Below are 23,317 nucleotides of genomic sequence, written 5' to 3'. Positions count from 1 at the left end.
TTGATTTATGTTTAAAGCCCAAAAACCATCCAAGAAGGCATAGGATAAGGAGTTTACGGCCCAGGAACATCCTAGGGCCGTAAACCCCTAAAAAGGTGCTAAATATGCCTTTAAACTTGACCATAAGCTTAGAATCTATTAAGGGATATAGCCTAGGGGTGTTTAAACACTAAAATGCATGGATTTAGGACTCAAAGAAGAGTTTACGGCCCAAGCACATGCTTAGGCCGTAAACTCCACAAGTCATGGTCCCAAATGTGCACCAAACTCATCCTAGGGCTTATTACATAATTTAGGGACTTATCCTCTTGAGTTTAGACCCTTGAAACACTCCAAAATGATTTAATGAAAGGAGTTTACGGCCCAAACTTGGTCAAGGCCGTAAACACCCTAAATCATGCCCTAAAGTGTGATTTTTGCCCCCCTAATGGCCTTAGACAATTACCATAAAATACTAGGAGGGGATCTAAGGACTTAAACCCAAGAAAATGAGGGATTTCTTGGAGTTTACGGCCCAAGCATTTATCTAGGCCGTAAACTCCCCAAAACCCCCTCAAATGTTGGTTTTAATCACCCATAATAGCATCAAACTTCATAAGAAAATTCTAGAAAGGCATTAGAGGCTTGAAACTTCACAAATCACTAAGGGTGAGAGTTTACGGCCGTAAACTCCCTTGGGAGAGTTCTTAGGCCGTAAACTCCTATAAAATACCCTTAGAGGCCTCAATTCCACTCATGCCTTTTGGGAAAAGTGCTTAGAATAAATCAAGGAACAAGCTAGAAGCATCAAACACCCAAGAACATGACCTTGGGAGTTTACGGCCGTAAACTCCCTTAGGTTGGGCCGTAAACTCCTTGTTTGGTCCATATTGATGCTTTAAACCCCTTTACACACTAGATATGTGAGTATAGCAAAGTCCCACAGCTCATAGGAGACCCTTAGCACCCTTAAACGCTACCCGGGACCCCAAACACTCAACCGGGAGTGTTTTCCACTCCTTTGAGTGTGTAAAATTGTTTAATTAGTATATTATATGCTAATTGTATGTGAACATATGTTATCATATGTTAAAATAGGTCCTTGTGTGTGTTCAAGTCCTTGCGTGACCCTGAACGCCTAAACGGCACTACCGTCGGACCTACTTACACCAGGTAAGTTCATACCCCTGAATGAACCTTTTAAATGCTTTTAAATGTTTTTATAGGGGGGGATTACAAGTTAAACATGCCAATTATCATATCAATCACATGTGATTGATAACCCGCATGCACAAGATTCTGCCACTATACACTGTTTTTACTGAGTAGGACGCTATAACGTTTTTCAATTGTTTTAAAACTCTTACTTATACCTTTTAAACTAAATTCATTCTAGACTGGTTTGTGAAAGATTTTTTTACAAGATTTTCAAGAATACTTTACAAAGAATACAAAGTGTGAAATTTTCTGTTCGTAAAGGCTTTTCATTAAGATTCCTTTTTACGTATATTTTTAATTGAAGTTATTGTTGATTCGCTTATACTTATTCCATATTCCTACTCTGTAATGCTTCCACTTATACTGATAGTCGCTTATACCTTATGACGCTTATACTTATTCACGCTCTTACTTAGTGATACGATTCTTCTTCGCTTATACTTGATAACAACTCTACTTCACTTATACTTGATACGCCTTCGCTTCACTTATTGTCGCCTCTACTTCATGATACGCTTATACTTGTGCGACACTTCTACTTCACTTGAGAACGCTTTTACTTCACTTATTAGGCACTACTACTTCATAAGGATCACTTCTACTTAAAACGCACTTAGTCATAGTTAGATGTATGTCCGTGCTTATATAGGTATATATAAGTAATGATTGAAAGACTTAGGAAGGCTCGTCGGCCCTATTTCCTTTTCTTCGTTGAGATGTGGTCTGGTGGGATCGGGTAGCTGTCCGAAGGTCGTTTGGTTCATTAGTTAAATACTATGTATATGAGTATGGACATACAGGAAATTCTCTAGTCAAGTCAGTTAAGAATCTCTACCTCCATTCTACACTTACTTTAGAAACACACTACCCACTGTTTGAAAGTCTTTACCTCTAGAATATCACTTACATTAGAAACCCACTCCCCTCTAGAAAAACACTATCCTCTATTTGGGATGCATCTTCGGGACGCGGCCTTCTCCGTCGTCTAGTTGGTAACCAGAGTCTCCTGTAGGGAGAGCGGACATTATGTGTATAGGCCTATACGGGATTGACAACCCCGCACCCTGACTGCTAGCTACAGTCCACGGCCGACCAAGCCAAGGGGTGACAAATGTCACATTCTATAGATGCTTGTAGGGCGTCTGGAACTCTAGTCAGTATGGTTACGAGTATCCTGGGTTGCCTTATAATTCATGGCTTTAAGGTAACGGTATTTCGTCAGCAATTTACACTGTATGCTGATGTCACTTTTCAGAGTCACACTGTTTCGACCTTGCTAGCTGTATCTTTCATTTGATACCGTCTGGGGTCTATAGTCTCTGTTTCGACCTTGCTAGCTGTATCTTTCATTTGATACTGTATGGGGTCTATAGTCTCTATTTCAACCTTGCTAGCTGTATCCTTCATTTCATACTGTCTGGGGTTTATAGTCTCTGTTTCGACCTTGCTAGCTGTATCTTTCATTTGATACTGTCTGGGGTCTATAGTCTCTGTTTCGACCTTGCTAGTTGTATTTTTCATTTGATACTGTCTGGGGTCTATAGTCTCTATTTCGACCTTGCTAGCTGTATCTTTCATTTGATACTGTCTGGGGTCTATAGTCTCTGTTTCGACCTTGCTAGCTGTATCTTTCATTAGATACTGTCAGGGGTCTGTAGTCTTTGTTTTGACCCTGCGAGATGTACTTTTCATTTAGTATCGTCTTCGGTCTATATTCACTGTTTTAGACCTTACCAGCTGTACCTTTCATTTGGTACCTTCTGGGGTCTATGTCTCCCCTTTGTTAGACTGAACCAGGCGTGTCGTTAATTCGATACCCTCCTGGAGTCTATGATTCTTTGCCTTAGTCAGCAGTCCTCACTGCTGAGGCATATATTATTCCCTGATGTCTCCTGCTTTCTTTAATAATCAAATTCAGTATTTTGATAAAAATAGCAATTAAGGGAAAACTACCTCTTACCACGATACACTGAAACAGTCTTGGTAGAAGGCTGCTTTATTTAAAGAAAATATAGGATTTTCTGGAAAGAACACTGATGCAACGAAAACACTTAAACTACTACTTATTAAAGTTATTTGACTAAATGACATTAAATGCTTATGAACTCACCAGCATTGTAAAAATGCTGATACTCGCTTTTCAAATAACTTGTAATCTCAGGTCAGCAATTAGACAGGTACATCCCCGGAGCTGCTGATGAAGATGGCTTAAGTACCTTGCTGCACTTTATATATTTGCTTGTATTACTTTGATACTATGTAATGTAACCATGCAAAATTATTACTATTAATGCAATGATTTGTTGTACTTTGATTACTATGTGCATGTGTTATGATACTTGACATGACGTCATCCACCCCAGAACGTTTCCGCCGTTCCGGTTTTGGGGTGTGACACCACCGGACCTACAAACTCTGGTGTGACCCCTCCCACACTTCCCACAAGTGTGACTACTCTGTTCTCCCACCCTGGAATCAACGGTCTTGGACCGTTTCGGCGCCGGCTGCGACTGCACCGGAGCCTGCCTCAGCTCATGCAACTGCAACTCCATCTCTAACTCACGCCGCCTGGCGGCCTCCTGCAACTCCAACAAAGTCTCGCACCTCTGCGTAGACACAAACTGTCTGATATCCCTCTTGAGCATGCTCAGATATCGAGACATCTGAGCCTGCTCCGAAGCAAACTCAGGGCAGAACATCACCCTCTCAGTGAACATCCGGGTGATCTCCGTCACCGACTCCGAATCCTGCTTCAGCTCAAGGAATTCCTGAGCCAATCCCTCCCTCTCAACCCGCGGAACATAACGAGTGCTGAACATCTCTCTGAACTGATCCCATGAAACCGCAGCCCTCTGCGCATTCGAATATGACCCCGTGGTCAATCTCCAACAATCCTTTGCCCCGAGCCTCAACAGGTTCAGAGCACACCTCACCCTCTGATCAGCAGGGCATGAACACGTGAAGAAACACCCCTCCACGTCCGATAACCATCTCATAGAAACAATTGGGTCCTGAACTCCATCGAAGGTGGGAGGCTTCGTATTATCGAAGTCCCGATACTGGAAACCCCGACCAGCTCCTCCCCCTGCCGCTGCTACAGCCGTTGTAGCCGCCGCGGCAGCCATCTCTGTGAGAGCTGCATAGCGCTCATCAAAATACTCAACCATGGCGGTCTTGATCGACCCAAACAGTTCCGACAACTCAGCCCGTAACAACGCAGCAACCTCATCGTGCAGGATCTCACGAATCCTCGCATCCAACTCGCACGTGCTCATCTGACCAATAACCTCGGGCGGCACAGACCCGCCCGGAACTCCCTCTTCTGCTCCCGATCCTGACCCGGATCCACTCCCAGCATGCCTCAGAATCTCCATACTGAAAAACACCACAAAAACTCAGACACTTCCCACTAACCCGGAAACCGACTCTCAACCCATCCCTAGAGGTCATGGTTTCCCTGATACGTGTATGGGTCCTGTGCTTTCAGTAGTATGGGCCCATACTACCTTCCACACCTACCCATATTTGTATGAAGTACTACCACAACACCCTAGTGAAAACATACAAAATAAGCGCTCAACCCTCACCACTAGAGGAACACTGGAAAATCTCCCACAAGGAAACCCTAGGCTATCAGGCATCATAAATCATGCATATTATCATGAAATCCTGAAGATCCCTAGCCTAGCACTAGCATGTTGTTCTATCAAAGCTCAAAAACAAATAGCATGTATGGTATTTTGGGGTTACTTCCTGGCTCCGACTGATCATACCTCCGCGTCCTCCTTTTACTCATTTTGAAAACCGTTTTAAATTCTCTTTTGAAAACCCTCCTCGATTTGAGACTGGAGTCACACGAGTGTTCCTCCAATTCACTCAAACCAAGGCTCTGATACCAACTTGTAACGACCGAAAAATTTCAACCAATTTAAACTTTTCAAAAACAACCCGATTTCATTAAATTATCATAAAAAGGTTTTCAATACAATAAAATTAAAGTATTCCCAGAATCACGTCACATCATAAACACGAGGAGCGGTACGATCACGCCTTCGCCTTGCCACGGTCTCCTGAAGAACCTGAAAAACATAAAACCACAACTGTAAGCCCGAAAGCTTAGTGAGATATCCCCAAAATACCAACCACATATACCATACACGCATAACATGCCATATCATATCCATTCACAGAACAGCCATGCACTTCGGGTCTACTATGTGACTGGTCCGCCGCACCGGCCAACAGTCCACCTGGTCCACCCTCCGAGTCTAGCCATATACATCGAGTCTGTAGAGTGATTGGTCCACCCGCACCGGGCCTTCAATCCACCCGGTCCACTCTCAGAGTCTATAGTATGACTGGTCCGCCCGCACCGGGCCTTCAGTCGGCCTGGTCCACTCTCCGAGCCTCGGCATGTCTGGTCCGCTCTCTTGGGGCCTACAGCTTATCCAGACCGCCCGCTGGACCTTCAGGACAACCGGTCTGCCCTAGGTATCTTGGCCTACAGCACAAAGCAGGACCCACCTCAACCTAACTCCAGTCCAAACAATCATGTGCACATAAACATACAATTATATAACAATTCATAGTCAACAAACCGATCAAACAGATCACGTAACATATCATTATCCTAACCAGGATACCGACCTAACCGGTCACTAGCATAGCATCACCCTACATCTCAGGATACCGACCTCAACAGGTCTCTAACATATACCATCCTAGCTACCAGGATGCAACATATCAAGCAATAACATAACAACAAATACCCAGATCTCAATCCGATAAAGGGCCGACCTTGGTGCCGTAGACCCGGTTGATATAGTGAGGATAACTCACCTCGAAACTGCCGACTGAACAGATAACCCAAGCTGCCCGATCACTGATATGATCTCCACCACTGGCCAACCACCAAAATACTAAACTCAAAACAATATCCAACAATTACCAAAATGTCCCTGGACGTCAACTGGTCAACCCTTGGTCAAAGTCAAAGTCAACCCCTAACCGACTCTACTCGCCGAGTCAACCCGATGACTCGCTGAGTCCCCATGCCCAGAACTTTCCTCAATCCGCGACTCAACTCGCCGAGTCACCCCGAGACTTGCCGAGTCCAACAACTCTGAGTCCTTCCTCACTCGACTCACCAAGTCACAGCTCAACCAGAAGAAACTTGGAACTCACAACTAGACTCGCCGAGTCCAAGAACAGACTCGCCGAGTTTAAGGCTATCTTCAACCTACTCGCCGAGTTGTTCTTCCAACTCGCCGAGTTCCAGTCCATCTTCAAGCAACTCGCCGAGTACACCTTTGTGACTCGCCGAGTGCCTCTAGATCTCATTCCAAACAGAACCTTCCAGGCCATGCAATTGATCCAAAACATAGATCTAGCCTCCTACAACCCATCCATCACGTAAAGTGGCGAACTTTACGTGAATCCAAAGAGATCTAGGCATTTTACACTTCAGGGTTTGGGTTTGGGACAAGATAGCTTCGCCAATCACTTATCAACAGGGACTTTATGCGATTTTGGATCACCACTACTCCAGATCTGAGGTAGCATCCTCAGATCCATCTTCCAATCCCGAAATGACTCATGAAATCCTCCAAAAACCCCAAAACAACCACCATGGATGACAATAAGGGAAAAAGGGTTCAAGACAGAGGATTCTTACCCCAAAGATGAGCCTAAACTGACGTAGACTTCAGATCCACAAGCCCTCTTGGTGCTATCCTCGAATTCCTCCAACTTCTCTTCACAAATTCCCTCTTCCAAGCTTCAATCCTCTCAATAATGGAGTTTCTCACGATTAGGGTTTTCTTTGGAACTCTCAGGGTAAATAGAGGCTGAAGAGAAGGCATAACATCCTTTAAATAGGGGGCAAACCCCGAAGATTAGGGTTTTCCTTGCCCAGCACCAACTCGCCGAGTCCAGCCGCCGACTCGCCAAGTTGGCCACTTAACACGCGACCAAAGTCGCGACTCTACTCGCCGAGTCCACCCATGGACTCGCCGAGTTGCCCTTATACATTTTCACTTTGAACCCTGAACCTGCACTCCTGAACTCGGGATGTTACAGAGCAACAAATAGTTACTTTACATGATGCCACAACACCTGCCACTCCAGCGCCTGTTAGTCGATATGCTAGAACTCTCCCGAAGTGTAGTAACTATAACTACCATCACACTGGAGCTTGCCGGGAGATGAAGTGTAAGAATTGCCACAGGAAGGGGCACGCTACCCGTTCCTGTAGGGCGCCGACACAACCAATCTCCCAGGTCCCCGGATTTGAAGTAAACCAGGCCTGTTATGGGTGTGGTAAGACAAGGCGCTACAAGAAGGACTGCCCAATAACGTAGAACTCTGGTGGGGAGGGGCGAATAATGATGATCACCGTAGGAGAGACTGTCCCTGAGCCAACTGTGAACAGCGGTACGTTTTCTAAATAATAATAAAATTTTAAAGCTTAGTATTCCAATTAAAAATTAAATTTTAAATTAGTCGCTCGTCCGAACAAATCACAACATTCATATAAGAACTAAGGATCCGTGCAGGTGAGCTATGATGGATTAGTGTGTATATCAAGGTTATGCATAACTAAGATTTTGCAATCTTAGAGTGAGTGATTCTGCCCTATTTACTATTCATTGTTTGGTTGTGGATTTAGGGCAGAGTCACTCAGTCGACCGTCTTATTCATCTTAATTATGCATGACTTGTATACACCAAGCGATCATAGAGGGACATGATAAGGATCATAATATGAAGTATCATCACTAATTATCGGAACACTTTTACTGCTAGTACTCGCTAATTGTGGTACGATATGTTGCAGTGGTAATAACTAGGAGAAACCTGAAAGCACTAGAAAGTATACACAGAATGCACTATCGAGTATACACGGAATACACTATTGCTATAGTAAATGTTTCTTTCGAATCAACTTAACACTTGTTTCTATAAGGAGTCTAACGCCGTCATTCGACATGGATTGGCGTGGTCCTTACCATACCAAGTTCATGTACTGCGAAAACCCTCGCCTTAACTGACCGACTGACGAAACCCTCGTCACTCATATACCTGAGAATCGTCCCTCGCATTCTATACCTGAAATACTCATGCGATCAAGACTCTTCCCTCTGAAACCTTTCTGATGTATACTAGCAGACCTTTCGGGAATGCCACTCATGCAACAGGTCAAGTTCAAGCACAAAGGATAAGGATGTATACGGTTAACCTATCACTACTAAGTGTATATGCCAGAGTAGTATATAATTAAGATTCTATGGACTTAGAATGTGTGTTTCCTCCTTATCTCTTGTTCCTTGTTTGGTTGTGGACCTGGGGCAGAGTCGCACATCCGACCGTCTTATTAATCTTAATTATATACGACTTGTATATATGAGGTAATGATAGATGGACCAGGTATGAATCCTACTATGAATTTCAGGACAAAGCTGCCCAGGACTATGAGTGAACATTCTACGATTTAGATGAGCATAACCCCTGAAGTCCTGCACAGAAACCTAATTTCAGGACGAAATTCTCTCTAACGGGGGGGGGGGGGGGGGGGGGGGGATGATGTGATAACTTGTTATTTCAGGTCAACAAAAAGTCAATAGCACCAAGATTCTAGAAACCATTTGATTAAAACGTGATTATAATTAGGTGACCATGTAAAAGTGTTATTGTAATCAAAATATGCCTTTCCTATGAATACTGAGATGTCTCGCAATCACTTGCCTCAGAATGAAAATGAGTTCTCGGTCAGGGTTGCAATCCCTCGCATCTGACCATTTCCTTTGGACCATAAACAGTTCGCAGCCGAGAACCCTCGGTCTAATCCCCTCGGTTCGCATCCCCACGCATGTGTCACTTCTCATCAGTTTCTTGCTAGAAATAACATGATCCGAAAACATACTCTCACTTCTTCTGCTTCCAACTGAAAACACTATCTATTCTCTCAAGAACACCAACCGAAAACTCTTTTTTCTCTCTCAAGTACCATCCAAAACCCTTTGAATCTCCTTCGGATCATGTTTATAACATCAAGTGTTCTTCATTTCATCAAGATATCACCTTCCTTTTTGGTGATATTCAACCGAAAACCTTTGAATCTTCTTGCTTTGACCAAGAACACGAAGAACATCACCAAGATCTTCATATGGCCGAAAACCCAAGGGTTGGCCGAAAACACCTTGCAGCCTCACGAATTCACTTCTAACACTCTTATTTGTAAGTGAATTCACTAATTGTATACCTATATATTATGTGAAATGCTTTTAGGACTCGGTTTTGTTGCGGGACTTAACTTGTGGAAATTACATCATATATCGAACCTTTTATCGAATCACTCGCATAAGGTGAGTTCATACCCCTATGTTTTTACTATTTTTCAAAGTTTTAAGGGGCGGGATACAAGTAAAAACACAAGGAAATCTTGTGTTAAATAGTTCAAGCTATTTCAATTGATTTAAACTATTTTAAAAAGTGTTTTCAATCTTCTTAAATTGTTTTATACTTTGATTTTCCAAAATACATGTTTCTCTCTCTCTCTCTCTCTCTCTCTCTCTCTATATATATATATATATATATATATATATATATATATATATATATATATATATATGTGTGTGTGTGTGTGTGTGTGTAATGTAGATCCAACAGACTTACGACTGGTGTTTCCGCCTTATCTCATGTTCCTTGTCTAGTTGTGGACTAGGCTTGGAACCATTTGTCCGACTGATTGTTTGATCTCAATTATATATATATATATATATATATATATATATATATATATATATATATATATATATATATATATATATATATATATATATATATATATATATGTATTGAACATGAAACGAATTTAAATAAACCTTTAACCCCTTTTGTAAATATGTCGAGTACTAGGTATCTTTCTCAAATTATTTCATTGTGTTATATAAACTGTTATATTACTAAGATTGACATTGTGTGCAGAACATACATATAAAATATAATAGGTATAGTTTAGGGAACACTAATACTATTTTAATAAGTTAGGAATATCATACTAAAATGATTATTTAAATTATAATTATTGTACACTTCTAGTACAATGTAATTCGTACGTTTTCAAGTATAAAAGAACGTTGTATTCTCTTCATGTCTAGTTATACAGAGTTGTGAGGTACTACTTGGTCGTACCCAAATGGGTACAGGTTTCTAAGTATTATATATTATAACCAGAGTCTCTTGGAGGGTGAGCGTGATTTTGTGTATAGATCTATATGGGACTGGCAATCTCGCACTTTGGCTGTTAGCTACAGTTGGGACTGGTAGGTCTACGGGTGACAAACATCATAACTTTTTCGACGCCTACATCACGTCGTGTTTTTTATCTAGTCCAATTAAGCATGGTTATATGAAACTCACAATGGTATCAACTAAGGCATTTAGATTACGGGATTTTCATAACTTCAAGTAGTTTTACTAAACAATAGAACTACACCACACAACTTTCCTAGTAACATGAACATATGGTTTAGAAGAGACCTATAATGCTAACTCTATGATTCCTTGGTTTAGACATTAGGGTTATATATTAATAGGATCTGGTAGGTAGTAGAATGTGTGCTTTCTGCTTCACTCCTGTTCGTTGTTTAGTTGTGGGCTTAGAGCAGATTCATACAGTCTACTATTTATTTGATCTTAGTTATATATATGATCCGTATACACTAAGTAATCATAGGGGGAAAAGTATGGGTCAGGTCATAACATACAAGTACAACATACTATTTTCTAGTACAAAAACATACTTTTCGTATGGAACATTTGACTAAGTACATACATACATAAAGGATTGCATACAAATACAACAATATTACATTACTTTCTAAGTACAATGTAGATTTCACACAAAAAAGACCAACACCGTTAACTCTGTAATTACCTAGTGTATACACCAGGGTCACATACGATGTAGATCCGACCAATTGTGGAATGTGTGGATTCCGCCTCATTTCCTGTTCCTTGTTTGGTTGTGGGCTTAGGGAACAACCACATAATCGATTGTATGTTCGATCTATATTGTATATAACCTGTATCTACCAGGTGATTGTAAAAGGAACTAAAGGGTCACATTTTTCTTACATTAGATTATATTAGAAAATATTGAATTTTCTGGAGGAACATACTAAGGTCTTCAAGGAACAAAGAACATGCTTTCTAAAACATAATACTTATGAACTCACCAACTTAAATGTTGATACACTTTGAAAATCAGTTGTATTCTTAGGAAACTAGTAGACAGGTACATGCACAGGGTTCTAGAAGACGGAGCATAATAGTACGAGTCTTATTTTTCTGCTTACTTTTGGAGTCAATCATATGTGTTTTGAATACAATGTAAACACTTTAATATTAATGCAATGGATGTTGTTACTTGTTTTAATATTCTACATTTGTTGTGATATTGAACATGACGTCCTCCGCCCCTGAATGTTTCCGCCATCTCGGTTTGGGGGTATGACAGACGAGGGGGTTCATCTCTCCTGAGATTATGCACAACATCCTTGATCAGACTCCTGTGATCTTTAGCACGGTCAAGGAGGGTATTCTGGAGATTCTTGATGAGAGATTGAGCGAGCTCCGTGCTGAGATTGTGGCTTGGATCGGAACGCTCCCTCTGACCTTCAGGGAGTTTCGGGTATGTGGAGCGCTAGACTACCATGGGGCTAGGGAACCCATTGCGAGTAGCAGGTGGTTGGCAGATGTTTCCAACGCCTTCCTTACCAGCCGTTGTCCCGAGGGGGACAAGGTCAGACTAGCTTCCTGCCTCCTGAAGAACAGGGCTCGTGATTATTGGGAGGAGGTAGAGCATGTTGTAGGAGATGATGCTATTGATTCGATGAACTGGAGTGATTTCTCGACCACGTTCCGAGCCGAGTTTGCACCGGTGATCGAGGTGCAGCAGCTAGTGCGAGAGTTTCAGGATCTTTATCAGACTATTGAGACGGTGACTGGGATCACTGCTATGTTAAGGGAGATGGCACTTTTGGTTCCGCAATATGTAGCGGATGAGGAGATGAAGAATGCCCGGTACCACGAGATGCTGAGGAGTGACATTCGACAGTTTGTTAGACAATCTAGTTGCAAGACATTGGAAGACATGATAGAGAGGGTTCGAGAGAGGAAGATTGACTTGGAGATGGAGAGAAAAGGGAAGCCTGATTCTGCTACGAGTGTTGAGGGTTCGGTCAAGAGGCCTAAGGTACCTAATTCTAGACCGAAGGGCCAACACGGCCGTAGCCGCTGTAGCAAGTGAGGCAAGACGCATGAGGGGACGTGCAGAGGGGTGGGTTCTGGCTGCTTCAAGTGCGGTCGGACTGGTCACATCAGTAGAGATTGTACTGCTACCATTCCCATCACTCCGATAACTGGTCGGTTTAAAGTGTGAAAAAAGTGAGATATTTATAAAAAAAAGAGAGAGAAATTTCCAAAAAGTTGAAAGAATTTTGGAGATATCAAATTATGAAAATCAAAACATAAAAATTCTGAAGAAACAAAAGTTCAAGATACCAAAAATCAAACGAAGAAGTTGGTGAATTCAAAGAGATAAAAAATCAAATATTCAAAGAAGAGATGAATTTGAAGAGCTTCATTATGGTATCAAAGTTGTAATTCTTTCTAGATATTTTATATGTTTGGGTAGCTTAACCAAAAATACCTTGAGGTTAAGAAAGATTTCTAAGGATGGATTCAGATGGTTGCAAAAATAAATGTCGCATAAACTAAGGGGTGAAGGTTCATAAGGATTGTGAGTATTTAGGGGGAGCTTTTAGGAATCATAGACACAAATACATGCCTTGCGGTCTTGGGATAATGGTTGGGTTAAAAATGGATTGTTTTATGCAATATTTGTAAGATAAAAAATCAATTTTCTTGGGGGCAAGCAAAGAATAAGCATGGGGTATTTTGATATATGCATATCTATACATATATTTTACATCATGTCTTAATATTTATAGTTATTTTTATGCCCTTTATAGAACAAAAGGTACTTAATCTATTGTATATTGTGTTATAGTGGTAAAAGACATGCTCGGAGCAAAAAGGAAGCTGGAAGCTGGAAACTTGGAATTTGGATCAAGACAAAAATGAAGAAAATTACACTCACCACGTTGTGGTGACATTCCCACAACGTGGTGTTTTGGTTTTCCCAGATGGATCTAGAAGACTTGTTGAATACAGGATAAAGACAAAGTCCACGACGTGGTGGACTTACCACGTCGTGGTGATATGTTTTCTGGAAAACTATAAACTGAAGGCGTTATCATCCGAAAGGAAAACTTTTTCTTGAAGCTACTGTCGATCTTTAAAGGCCAAATATCCACCTTGAAGCTTAGAGTTACAGAAGTCAATCATAGCTTGGAATCGAGAGCATTGAGGCAATACAACCCTTGATTACGATTTTCTACTTAGGTTTAATCATGTCTATTATTATGAATTTCATTTTTCTGAGTTTACTTGCTAAAATCACTGGCTAAAAGCCTATGACTTTCGTTTAGTCTAGATGATTTGACTTTTTATGGATTGATTTATGGTTAGGGTTAAATTTAGATGGTTATTTGTTACTTTAGCTTGTTAAAGAACCTTTTGTGCTTATGAGAACTATTTTTTCTATTTATTGTTGAGTTTTATTAAGTTTGGATGACCATCACTCTTGATTAAACTTGAATATTATGATCTTTGTGAATTGCAAAGTTGTAGGACTAGAGTTTTGACTAAAACATAGGGTTATAGAAAAGTGGGTAAGTAATCGTAGGAGCTAATATATGATGACCAATCATATATTGAATTGATCTAATAAACCCAATTAATCAATTCATCTAAATCTAATTTAACTCGAACTGAACACTAGTAAACCTATTTTTTTATCTGCCTGATCACCATATGAATGAACTTTTTTGCAAAAGGATTAGGATTTGTGAACATTAACCTAGTCATCTTAGGATTCGGTAACCAACAAAGCATAATCGATTTCACTTCCATAAATCAACCATAATAGCAAGTTTATCAAAGCTAAACGAAAGTCTCTTAATTACCTTGATTTAAATCATCTTTTGTGTTTCTTGTTTTTAGTTTTAATATTCGCTTCAATAATTGATAGTTAGTTTAGTTTGGTTAATTTAGTTTCTAGCATTGCAAAACTAGAGAAACCCCCTTTATCTAAATTTAATAGTAATTTAGTTAGTTAGTAAATAAGAATTAGCTAATCACTTCGTTCCCTGCGTTCGATACCCGTCTATTGTGATATACTATTTTCAACAAGGTACACTGCCTTAGGTAATAATTAGTTACATTAGTAGGATTAACTAGTGCATAATTATTTATGCATCAACCTTCCACGGTATTAAAGTCTCAAACATAACATAGAGTATTCAACTTGTCCCGAACGCCTGCCAAAACACTATTTGCATGGTCTACATACTACCATCTCATATGGCCTACATGCCAAAACACACTATGTTTCCCATACCATTTCATTCTTATTTTCTATAATTGTAATTAAACCATTGTTGGATTTTATACTTAGAGTCTAATCACTCTTCATAATCTCTTATTTTGATACTAACGATGACATCCTTCATCACTATCCACAAGATAACCTAATAATGCATATCATACATATCATACATATACGTCAACACAAGGATGTACTTGGTCTATTTCGCCCCCGAGTCTATTTCAACTCATATGTCAGCACTAAGTAGTACCGGGTCTATATCACCTCTAGGTCTGTTTCACCCCCCGAGTCTATTTCAACTTATATGTCAACATAAGGATGTAACGGGTCAATTTCACCCCACATATATATAGCAAACTGGCACACATGCATAAAAGCATACAATAGGAGACACAAAGACTAGAATCACAAACAGACCCTAGTATCCTATAGTATAGTGATTAGAATCACCTCAGTCTTCTGACAGTCAAATAGATGATTGGGCTACTAGACTGAAAATTTTGTGCGCTCAAAGAAGCTGAGAAATAAGAGTAAACTATGGATCTACAGGCTCCAACTTGATCAATTCTCCTTCACCAAACTTCTTCTTCTTCAAGGTTCACCAAACACCCACTAGAACACACACACACACACAAGGGTTAAATCTCTCTAGATGAGTTAGGGTTTCAAAATAAGGCTCAAAAGGGGAAATGGATGCTAGTAAGGAAAGAACCTCGGGGCATAAGGTTGTTTAAGTATGGTCCATACCCTAAAAATTAAGGTTTCTCCCCTGACCACGTACGCCCAACATACTAGAATGTACGCCCAACATATGCACGTCTTCCCCAATTATACATTTAACACCCTTAGGGACCAATTTTACAAACTATTTTTATACCAAGGGTCAAAATGTAAAATACCTTGAATTGGGTGTTACGGTATCCCTTGGTGAGTCGTATGCTATGAAGTCCCCTATGATGCTCAAGATTGTTCAAGGAAGCTCAGAAGTTGAAGATACTCAAGGATTAATTCTTGAAGCGTCACCATGATGGTTGATATGCCATGGTGATCTTGATATGCCACTCTTGCATCATGATTTTCCACTATGGATCATGATGCTCCATCATGTTTGTTGTTGATGCTCATGCAATGATGAATGTTCTAGAAGCTGTTGTATGCCGGGTTGTGATTGGTTGACACCATTCATGCGCCTATGGACCAATGGGCTTGGCCCATTAGGGTTTTAGGTCTGATCCCTCAAGTATAAATATGGATGCATGCTAAGTTAGTTGTGTTGTGTCTTTTGTATCCTTAGTGAGTAGGACGAATCTTTGTTGGTTGTACTTGTAATCTCTGTTTGAGAAATTTTTAAATAAAGGATACCCCCTCTCCTGCCCGTGTACATAGGTCACCTTGACCGAACCACATAAATACTGTGTCTTTGTGTGCTTTTGGTTTCGTGTGTTATCCGCGTTACTTCCTAACAATGGTCATCAGAACTTGACAAGTGGCATCAGATTTATTCTGAGTCTTGACAATTATCGTCTATTTTTCCTAACAGACGGTAAAAGAAAATTTTGTCTAGTTTTCGTTTATAAACTTCCCAGAAATATAGGAAGAGTTTGTGAGACAGGAACAAAAAAAACTTTATAAATAATTTTAATGAAAAAATTAATACTTAATCCTCTAACCTTTTAATTATAAAACTACAAACAAAATCAAAATAATTGAAAAATTATTAAATTTTTCGTTTTTTCCTAAATAATTAACACATTATCTAAATTTTATTCCTAAACTACTTATTTTTTTTCATAACGAGACTTAAAACCTCAACGCATGAAGATTTTTTCAAACATCTTATACTCTTCATCTTTAACATTAAGCATAAAAAAATATCAATATATGATATTTAACTTTCTTTTATTTCAACATGAAAATAGAGATAGAAAATAACATCAAAACTTTTCCCTTTATTTTCTCTCATAACTTATGTTTTTTTCTTTCTAGTTTAACTTATGTTTTTTTCTTTCTAGTTTTAGCTTATGTTTTTTCTTTTTCTTTTTCTGGTTTTAACTTTGTATTTTGGGTTGTGTTTGACTATACATAAGCTTAGTTTATAAACTATATTTTTTTAAGACTTTATTACAATTTAATATTTAAAAAGAATACAAAAATAGCTTATAATATCTTATAAACTAGAATTTTAATAAGTTATTTGAACAAAATATGATTCTTATTTAACAATTTTTTACACAAACAAACCTCCTACACATATACCTAATCTACTATCTTTCTTGCCTAATAACTCGAGAGATATAAACCCTAAAATGAAGAACACTAACAGAAGAGAAAAACATCTCAGTAAACAAAGATGTGTGATATATATCATGCGACTCTTTCCTAAGGTTGGGCGGAATGGGTGATGGCAAGCCTCGGCATGTCCGAGCTGGCCTCGGCAAACACTGCACCATGCCGAGTTCGGTTGCCAAACTCGATGAAGGTGTACTGATGAGAGAGAAACGTGTGAAAATTTATCAATTGTGTGAACATTTATCATTTTTTTCTTCTTTTTTCTCCATTAAACAAACTCTATAGTTTCAAAAAACACCCAATTTTTTTTTAAAAATCTAATTTTTCAAAATATAACCAGTTTTATTTTCAAAATTTCAATTTTTAAACCTTACCCTAACTACTATAAATACTAACATTTTCTTTTATTTTTCACCATATTTAAACCTTCTCAATTCAACTCTCCTAATATTTTTATTTTTCATCTTCTTCAAAACTTCATCTCAAAAAAATGGCTCGTGTTTTGTTAATGGATGAAGAGATTATATTGGCTTGTTCATGCGTTGATGTAACTGAAGAGCCAATGAACATTAGCGTCAATACACCTATTTTTTGGAGGAGAGTTGTCAAAAGATACAACCGCGAAGCCATTCGAGCTCGAAGTAAAGACCAACTCTTCTTAAAATGGAGAAATGCAAACGTAGTGGCAATGAAGTTGCACACTATCTTTTTTAAGGTGATGCTTGAAGCGGTGAATGGTGAAAATGAAAATATTTTGTTTGTGAATGCTCTTAAGGCTTTCCGTAAATGGGAATACATTGTTATGGATTTTGTCACTAAACTGTCCAGAACAAAGAATGGTCACGTCATGATTTGGGTGGTCATTGATCGCTTCACTAAAATCCCGCACTTCATAGCAGCCAATGAGAAATGGTTTATGGATAAGCTTGTGAATTATTACGTGAAGGAAATTGTGAGGCTTCACGATGTGCCATTAACAATTGTATCGGATCGTGACAACCGTTTCACCTCAAGGTTTTGGAGAAGTCTACAAGAGGAATTGGGTACCAAGTTGTGTTTGAGTACAACTTACCATCCACAGACTGATGGGCAGAGCAAACGAACGATACAAACACTTGAAGATATGCTGAGAGCATGTACCCTGGAATTCCAAGGTAATTGGGATGAACATTTACCTTTGGTAGAATTTTCCTACAATAATAGTTTCCACTCGAGCATAAAGATGACACCTTATCAAGCTTTGTACGGACAGAAGTGCCGTACAACTCTTGTTGGCTTGAGGCTGGGGAAAAGCAGTTTATGGGACCTGAGATAGTCCATCAAACTGCTAAAAAGTTGAAAATAATTAGGGAGAGAATGTTAGCAGCTCAGGATCGTCAAAAGAGCTATGTTGACAACAAGCGTAGACTGATGACTTTTGAAGTTGGAGATTCGATTCTGCTTAAAGTCTCACCGTGGAAGTGACTTATAAAGTTTGGAAAAAGAGGAAAGTTAAGTCCAAGGTTTATTGGACCGCTTAAGGTTCTTCAGAGGATTGGGAACCAAGCTTACAAGCTCAAATTACCCGAAGAACTAAATGGAATTCATAACACTTTCCATGTGTGTTATTTGAAGAAGTTCATGACATAATTCCAATTTCTGAGTTAAGAATTAATGAGAACAAAAGGTTAATTGAAGAACCAGAGGCAATCGTTGACCGAAAGACTAAGAAGTTACGACGTAAGATGGTCGAATTAGTGCTTGTCTGTTGGAAACATACGAATGGGCCAAATCTCACATGGGAGACGGAGAGTGACATGATGAGTCGCTATTCGCATTTGTTTGTTGATGTGTGATTCCGGGGACGGAATCATCCTACGGGGGAGAGAACTGTAACGCCCGTGTTTCTAGGCTAGGCATTAATGATGATGTAATAATCTAGGGTAACCTTTGTAAACCGTTGTGAAATAATAAAAAATGCATTGTTTTGAGTGTTATGTGTTTTATGCTTAATTGTGTAACTTAAATGAATTAAGAACAAGAGAAAGTGTAATAAAAAAATATTAGATAATCCCAATATCTATGAAGGAAGTTGTAGTGGTCGTGGCAAGGTTTCCGAATATATAAAGAATGCCGAAATCCGAGTTATAAACGAAGAAGTTATGACATGTCGAAGTTTCGTGACAGAACCGGTACGACACTGCGTGACGTAAATAGTGAATTTATGATAGAGCGATATTTAGCCTTAGTGATCTAAACGAAAGTCGTAGAATACGTTAAACCAAGAACGTGCATAAAAAGAACGTCTAAATCTGACTTCGTATGAGGAAGTTATGATTTTTCGAAGTTTCAACTTAGCGGTATGCAGCCCAAAGTTCGAATATGAGATCAAGTGATTTCTAGCCGAAACAATCTAAACGAGAATCAAAGATCTCGTCGATATTAGTCCAACGGTAAAAAGGCAGACGAAAACGGACGTCGGATGAAGGAGTTGTGAATTCCTAATGGAGTTTTCCTGTCTCGGCCTACTAAAAATAATATAATAAAAGACAAATTCAAAATTAGCCGACGGAGTCTAAACGTAGAGTTGTTGAGAATAATCTCACCTACACGTGCATATAAAGAACGTCGAAAATGGATCTCGTATGCGAAAGATATGATTTTTTGAAGTTCGGGGCACGGACCCCGGCACTGTGTCAGAGTTCATGACGTGAACACAGTGTTCACGACGTGAACAGGTGCTGGACGCCTTCCAGAGCAAGTGGACTGATGACGAACGCAATGACCTATGCCCAGCCAAACTCACGATGTGAGTTTTTGAGATTCACGACATGAATCCAGAAAATTTGCCCTATAAATAGAAATCGAAGGGGCAGCCGATTTTGGTTGCTACTTTCTTACTCTCTCACTCCCGATACCCTCTTTAGCTGTCTTGAAGTACCCCCGAAGCCCTGATATCATCCTGACACCTGAAGCATGTCCTGAAGCACCGAAGATCCCGAGAAGAAAAGAGTTTTCGAGCCAAATCTCTGCCCGCGAGAAGCCCGGTGTGTGAAGATACCCCGGTTTCACTGAAGAATACTACTATAAGAGTCGTAGTGCTATCCGATAATCTTCTTATCAGGTGAGTGTGTAGTTGCTTTCTGCTAACACATAAATATGAATTATTCTCTATAAAATATGTGCTGTGTGTTTGTATATTATCTGTTATCTGGAATGAGTATTGAATGGATATATTATACAGGTTTTAAAGTTGTATAAGTATGTATATATGTATATGTTATCTACAAAACTGTTGGGTATAACATGGGTAGATAGTTGATGTGTGATGAAATAAAATGATGAGAGACCTCGATGTTGTTGTTGATCTAGTCATCTAGCAGAGTATGGATGACGACTATGGACTCTTTCTAGACTGTCCAGTGGAACGCTGACAGGTTCATAACCTGTAGGTGTTGTGAACGATGTGTTCACCGGTGTACTCTATCCCCCTCATGGTTGCCTTTAGGACATCTATTGTCGAGGAAACCCCTTTGGAGTAATGTTCATCCCGATGAAAAATCCTAGACTATGTCCCTTGTGATAGTTGTTGTTTTAGGGACGTAAAGTGAGGATAACTGGAATGGGTAATTGGGTTATTGTTGGTTGGTGAAATTAAATATAATTATTTATTGTGGGTTGAAAACCCTATATGTTCACCAGACTCCCAAGCCTGACCCACTCAATTTTCTTTGTAATTACAAGTAGTGGCGTGAGAGCATAAGTTGGAGAACTTGTGAAGATATTTAGTTTATAGGCCAGTAGTTGTATATAACTGTTGTAAGGCTTCTAATATTCCGTTTATGCTTTTGGTTTGTATTGGAACATGACATCCCGAGTTTTGTTATATGTGAAAATACATTTCTTTAAAGAAGTGCTTCGATAAATTTTGTTTTATCATATTTTGTTGTGGGAACAAATTCCGCAATTCATTTAATCAAAGGATTACTCTGAAATTATCTTAAAAGCATAAATGAAAGCGGTCTTTTATGGCCGTGATTTTAGGGATATCAATGTTGGTATCAGAGCATTAGTTGAAGCGAACTAGGAATTTGTAGTATTTCTAGACTTAAACTTTGAATGCTAAGTGAAGATTATGAGACGAGTGTCTGTTATATTTAAGACACGAGCACTAGTTTATATTAGGAAAGTTGCCTAAATTGATTTTATGTACGTACTAAATGTTATATGTTTGCCATATATGATATTATTTGTTCGGATCTACGGTTTGTTGCCAACCGGATTCGGAAACCTTATGTGTTTAGGGTTCTAAGCGTAGGACTACGGTATTAGAACTAGCATGTAAATGTTTCGCAGTGATTTGGATAATTTAATTATCTGTCATGAATAAGGATCTAAATTCACCTTATTCGGTGTATAGATCAAGAATGGCAAGAACAAGAAGCGGAGTTGGAAACATGAACGAAAACAGGAATCAACCACCTGTAATCGAGCAAATACCTATTGTAGCATCAGCACCTAAGCCAATGACAATGGCTGATGTACAATTGATGATTCAGACGATGCTGGATCGTCAGATGGAAGAGACTAGACGTCTGCTTCAGCAGAATCGTGAAGAACTTTCTATGTTGATTGTACAGCCCGAATTAAGTGAAGGACAGTCGGAAAGAGGCAACTTCAGTGAGATTATTAGTCAAGCCAACCCACCGTTGGTTAGACATAACAACCAGGATGGAGGAAATGATGGACGCGAATGCAAATACAAAGATTTCATGGCATCCAAACCACCATGTCTATCCGGAAGCCCGACGCCGGTAGAAGTTATAAACTGGATCTCCGAAATGGAGACACTGTTTGAAAGTTGCGAATGCAGCAACAGGAAGAAGACCGCTTGTAACACTCGTAGATCCGGGCTAGTAAATTTAGAGATAATAGGGGTCGAAAATGAATTTTCGACAAAAGATTATTTAGAATAAATAATCTTAACCAAGTTGTAGCATATGTCTCAAGGGTTACGTACATATAAAGAATGCCGAAATCCGAGTTATAACAAAAAAGTTATGGCCCGTTGAAGTTTTACGGCAAAACCGGCACGACACTGGGAAACGTAAATAGTGAATTTACGATGGAGGACTTTTTAGCCTTAGAAATCTAAACAAAAGTTGTAGTATACGTTAAAACGAGTACTTACAAAAAATAGAACGCCCAAATCTGACTTTGTATGAGGAAGTTATGAATTTTCTAATATTTGGCATAGCAGTGCACGGCCCGAAACTCGAATTTTAGTTCGAGCGATTTTTGGCCTACGCGACCTAAATAAGAGTTGAAGATTTCATTAATAGTAACTCAACGATAAAAAGACATACGAAAACGGAGTCCGTATGAAGGAGTTATGAATTCTTTGCAGTCATTTAACAGTCTAATCTCCTCCTACTATTAAATTTAAGATCGGTTGAGAATTAGTCGAGGGAGTCAAAATGAAAGTTGTAGATCTTGTTTTTACCTACGCGTGGATATAAAGACCGTCGAAAACGGAGTTTGTATACAAAAGTTACAGGGTTTAGAAGTCAGCAGGGTACTGCTGCAAAAGGGGTGACGTGGCTGAATATGGGCCAAGGCTTTCTCCCCAAGAAAAGCCATCAGGTGATGACACGTGGCACCAACTCGGCGAGTCCATCAGGAATTCAGCCTATAAGTAGAGGTGACGGGCATTGCCATTTCTCCACACCTCTCAATCCTTCTTTCTCTCTCTAGAACCTCTCTCTAGCTCCCCTTAAGCCCCCTAAAGTCTTGGTAAACCCCCTCGTACCCAAAGGAAGCCCCGAGGCTCCCGAAGTCCCGAGAAAAAGGGTCTTTCGGATCGGAAACTCTACTCCAGCGAATTCCGGTTTTCGAGAAAACCCGCTGTAAGTGAGCTATGCCTACCTTATCTTTAGTATAGCTTATGTTTTAATATAGTAACATTATTAGGACCTTAAAATAATTATTTGGGCTATTATTATGAGTTATATAAGAGTATTGCTTAACGCTTATATAATAGTAATAATAGATAGACTATTAATTAGACTCATCAAACGTTAGACTAAACTCTAGTGGTAATGATACTAGGTTTCGTCAAGGGATAATTGTTTTAAGAGTAACGAAGTGCTGTCCGAGTGCCGAATCACCACCTTACCAGGTGAGTGCATAGTTACTTTCATCTTACACATAGATATGAAGTATTTTATATAAATTACGTGTTATGTGTGCATACTATCTGAATACTTGTTTTCTATGCTGGAAGAATGATTTTATACATGTTTTAAAATGGTTTAAATTGTATATGTATTTTATATCTACA

This window comes from Lactuca sativa, chromosome 7 (genome assembly GCF_002870075.4).
Source record: "Lactuca sativa cultivar Salinas chromosome 7, Lsat_Salinas_v11, whole genome shotgun sequence".
In the NCBI taxonomy this organism is placed as follows: domain Eukaryota; kingdom Viridiplantae; phylum Streptophyta; class Magnoliopsida; order Asterales; family Asteraceae; genus Lactuca; species Lactuca sativa.
This window is presented reverse-complemented; position numbering follows the sequence as displayed.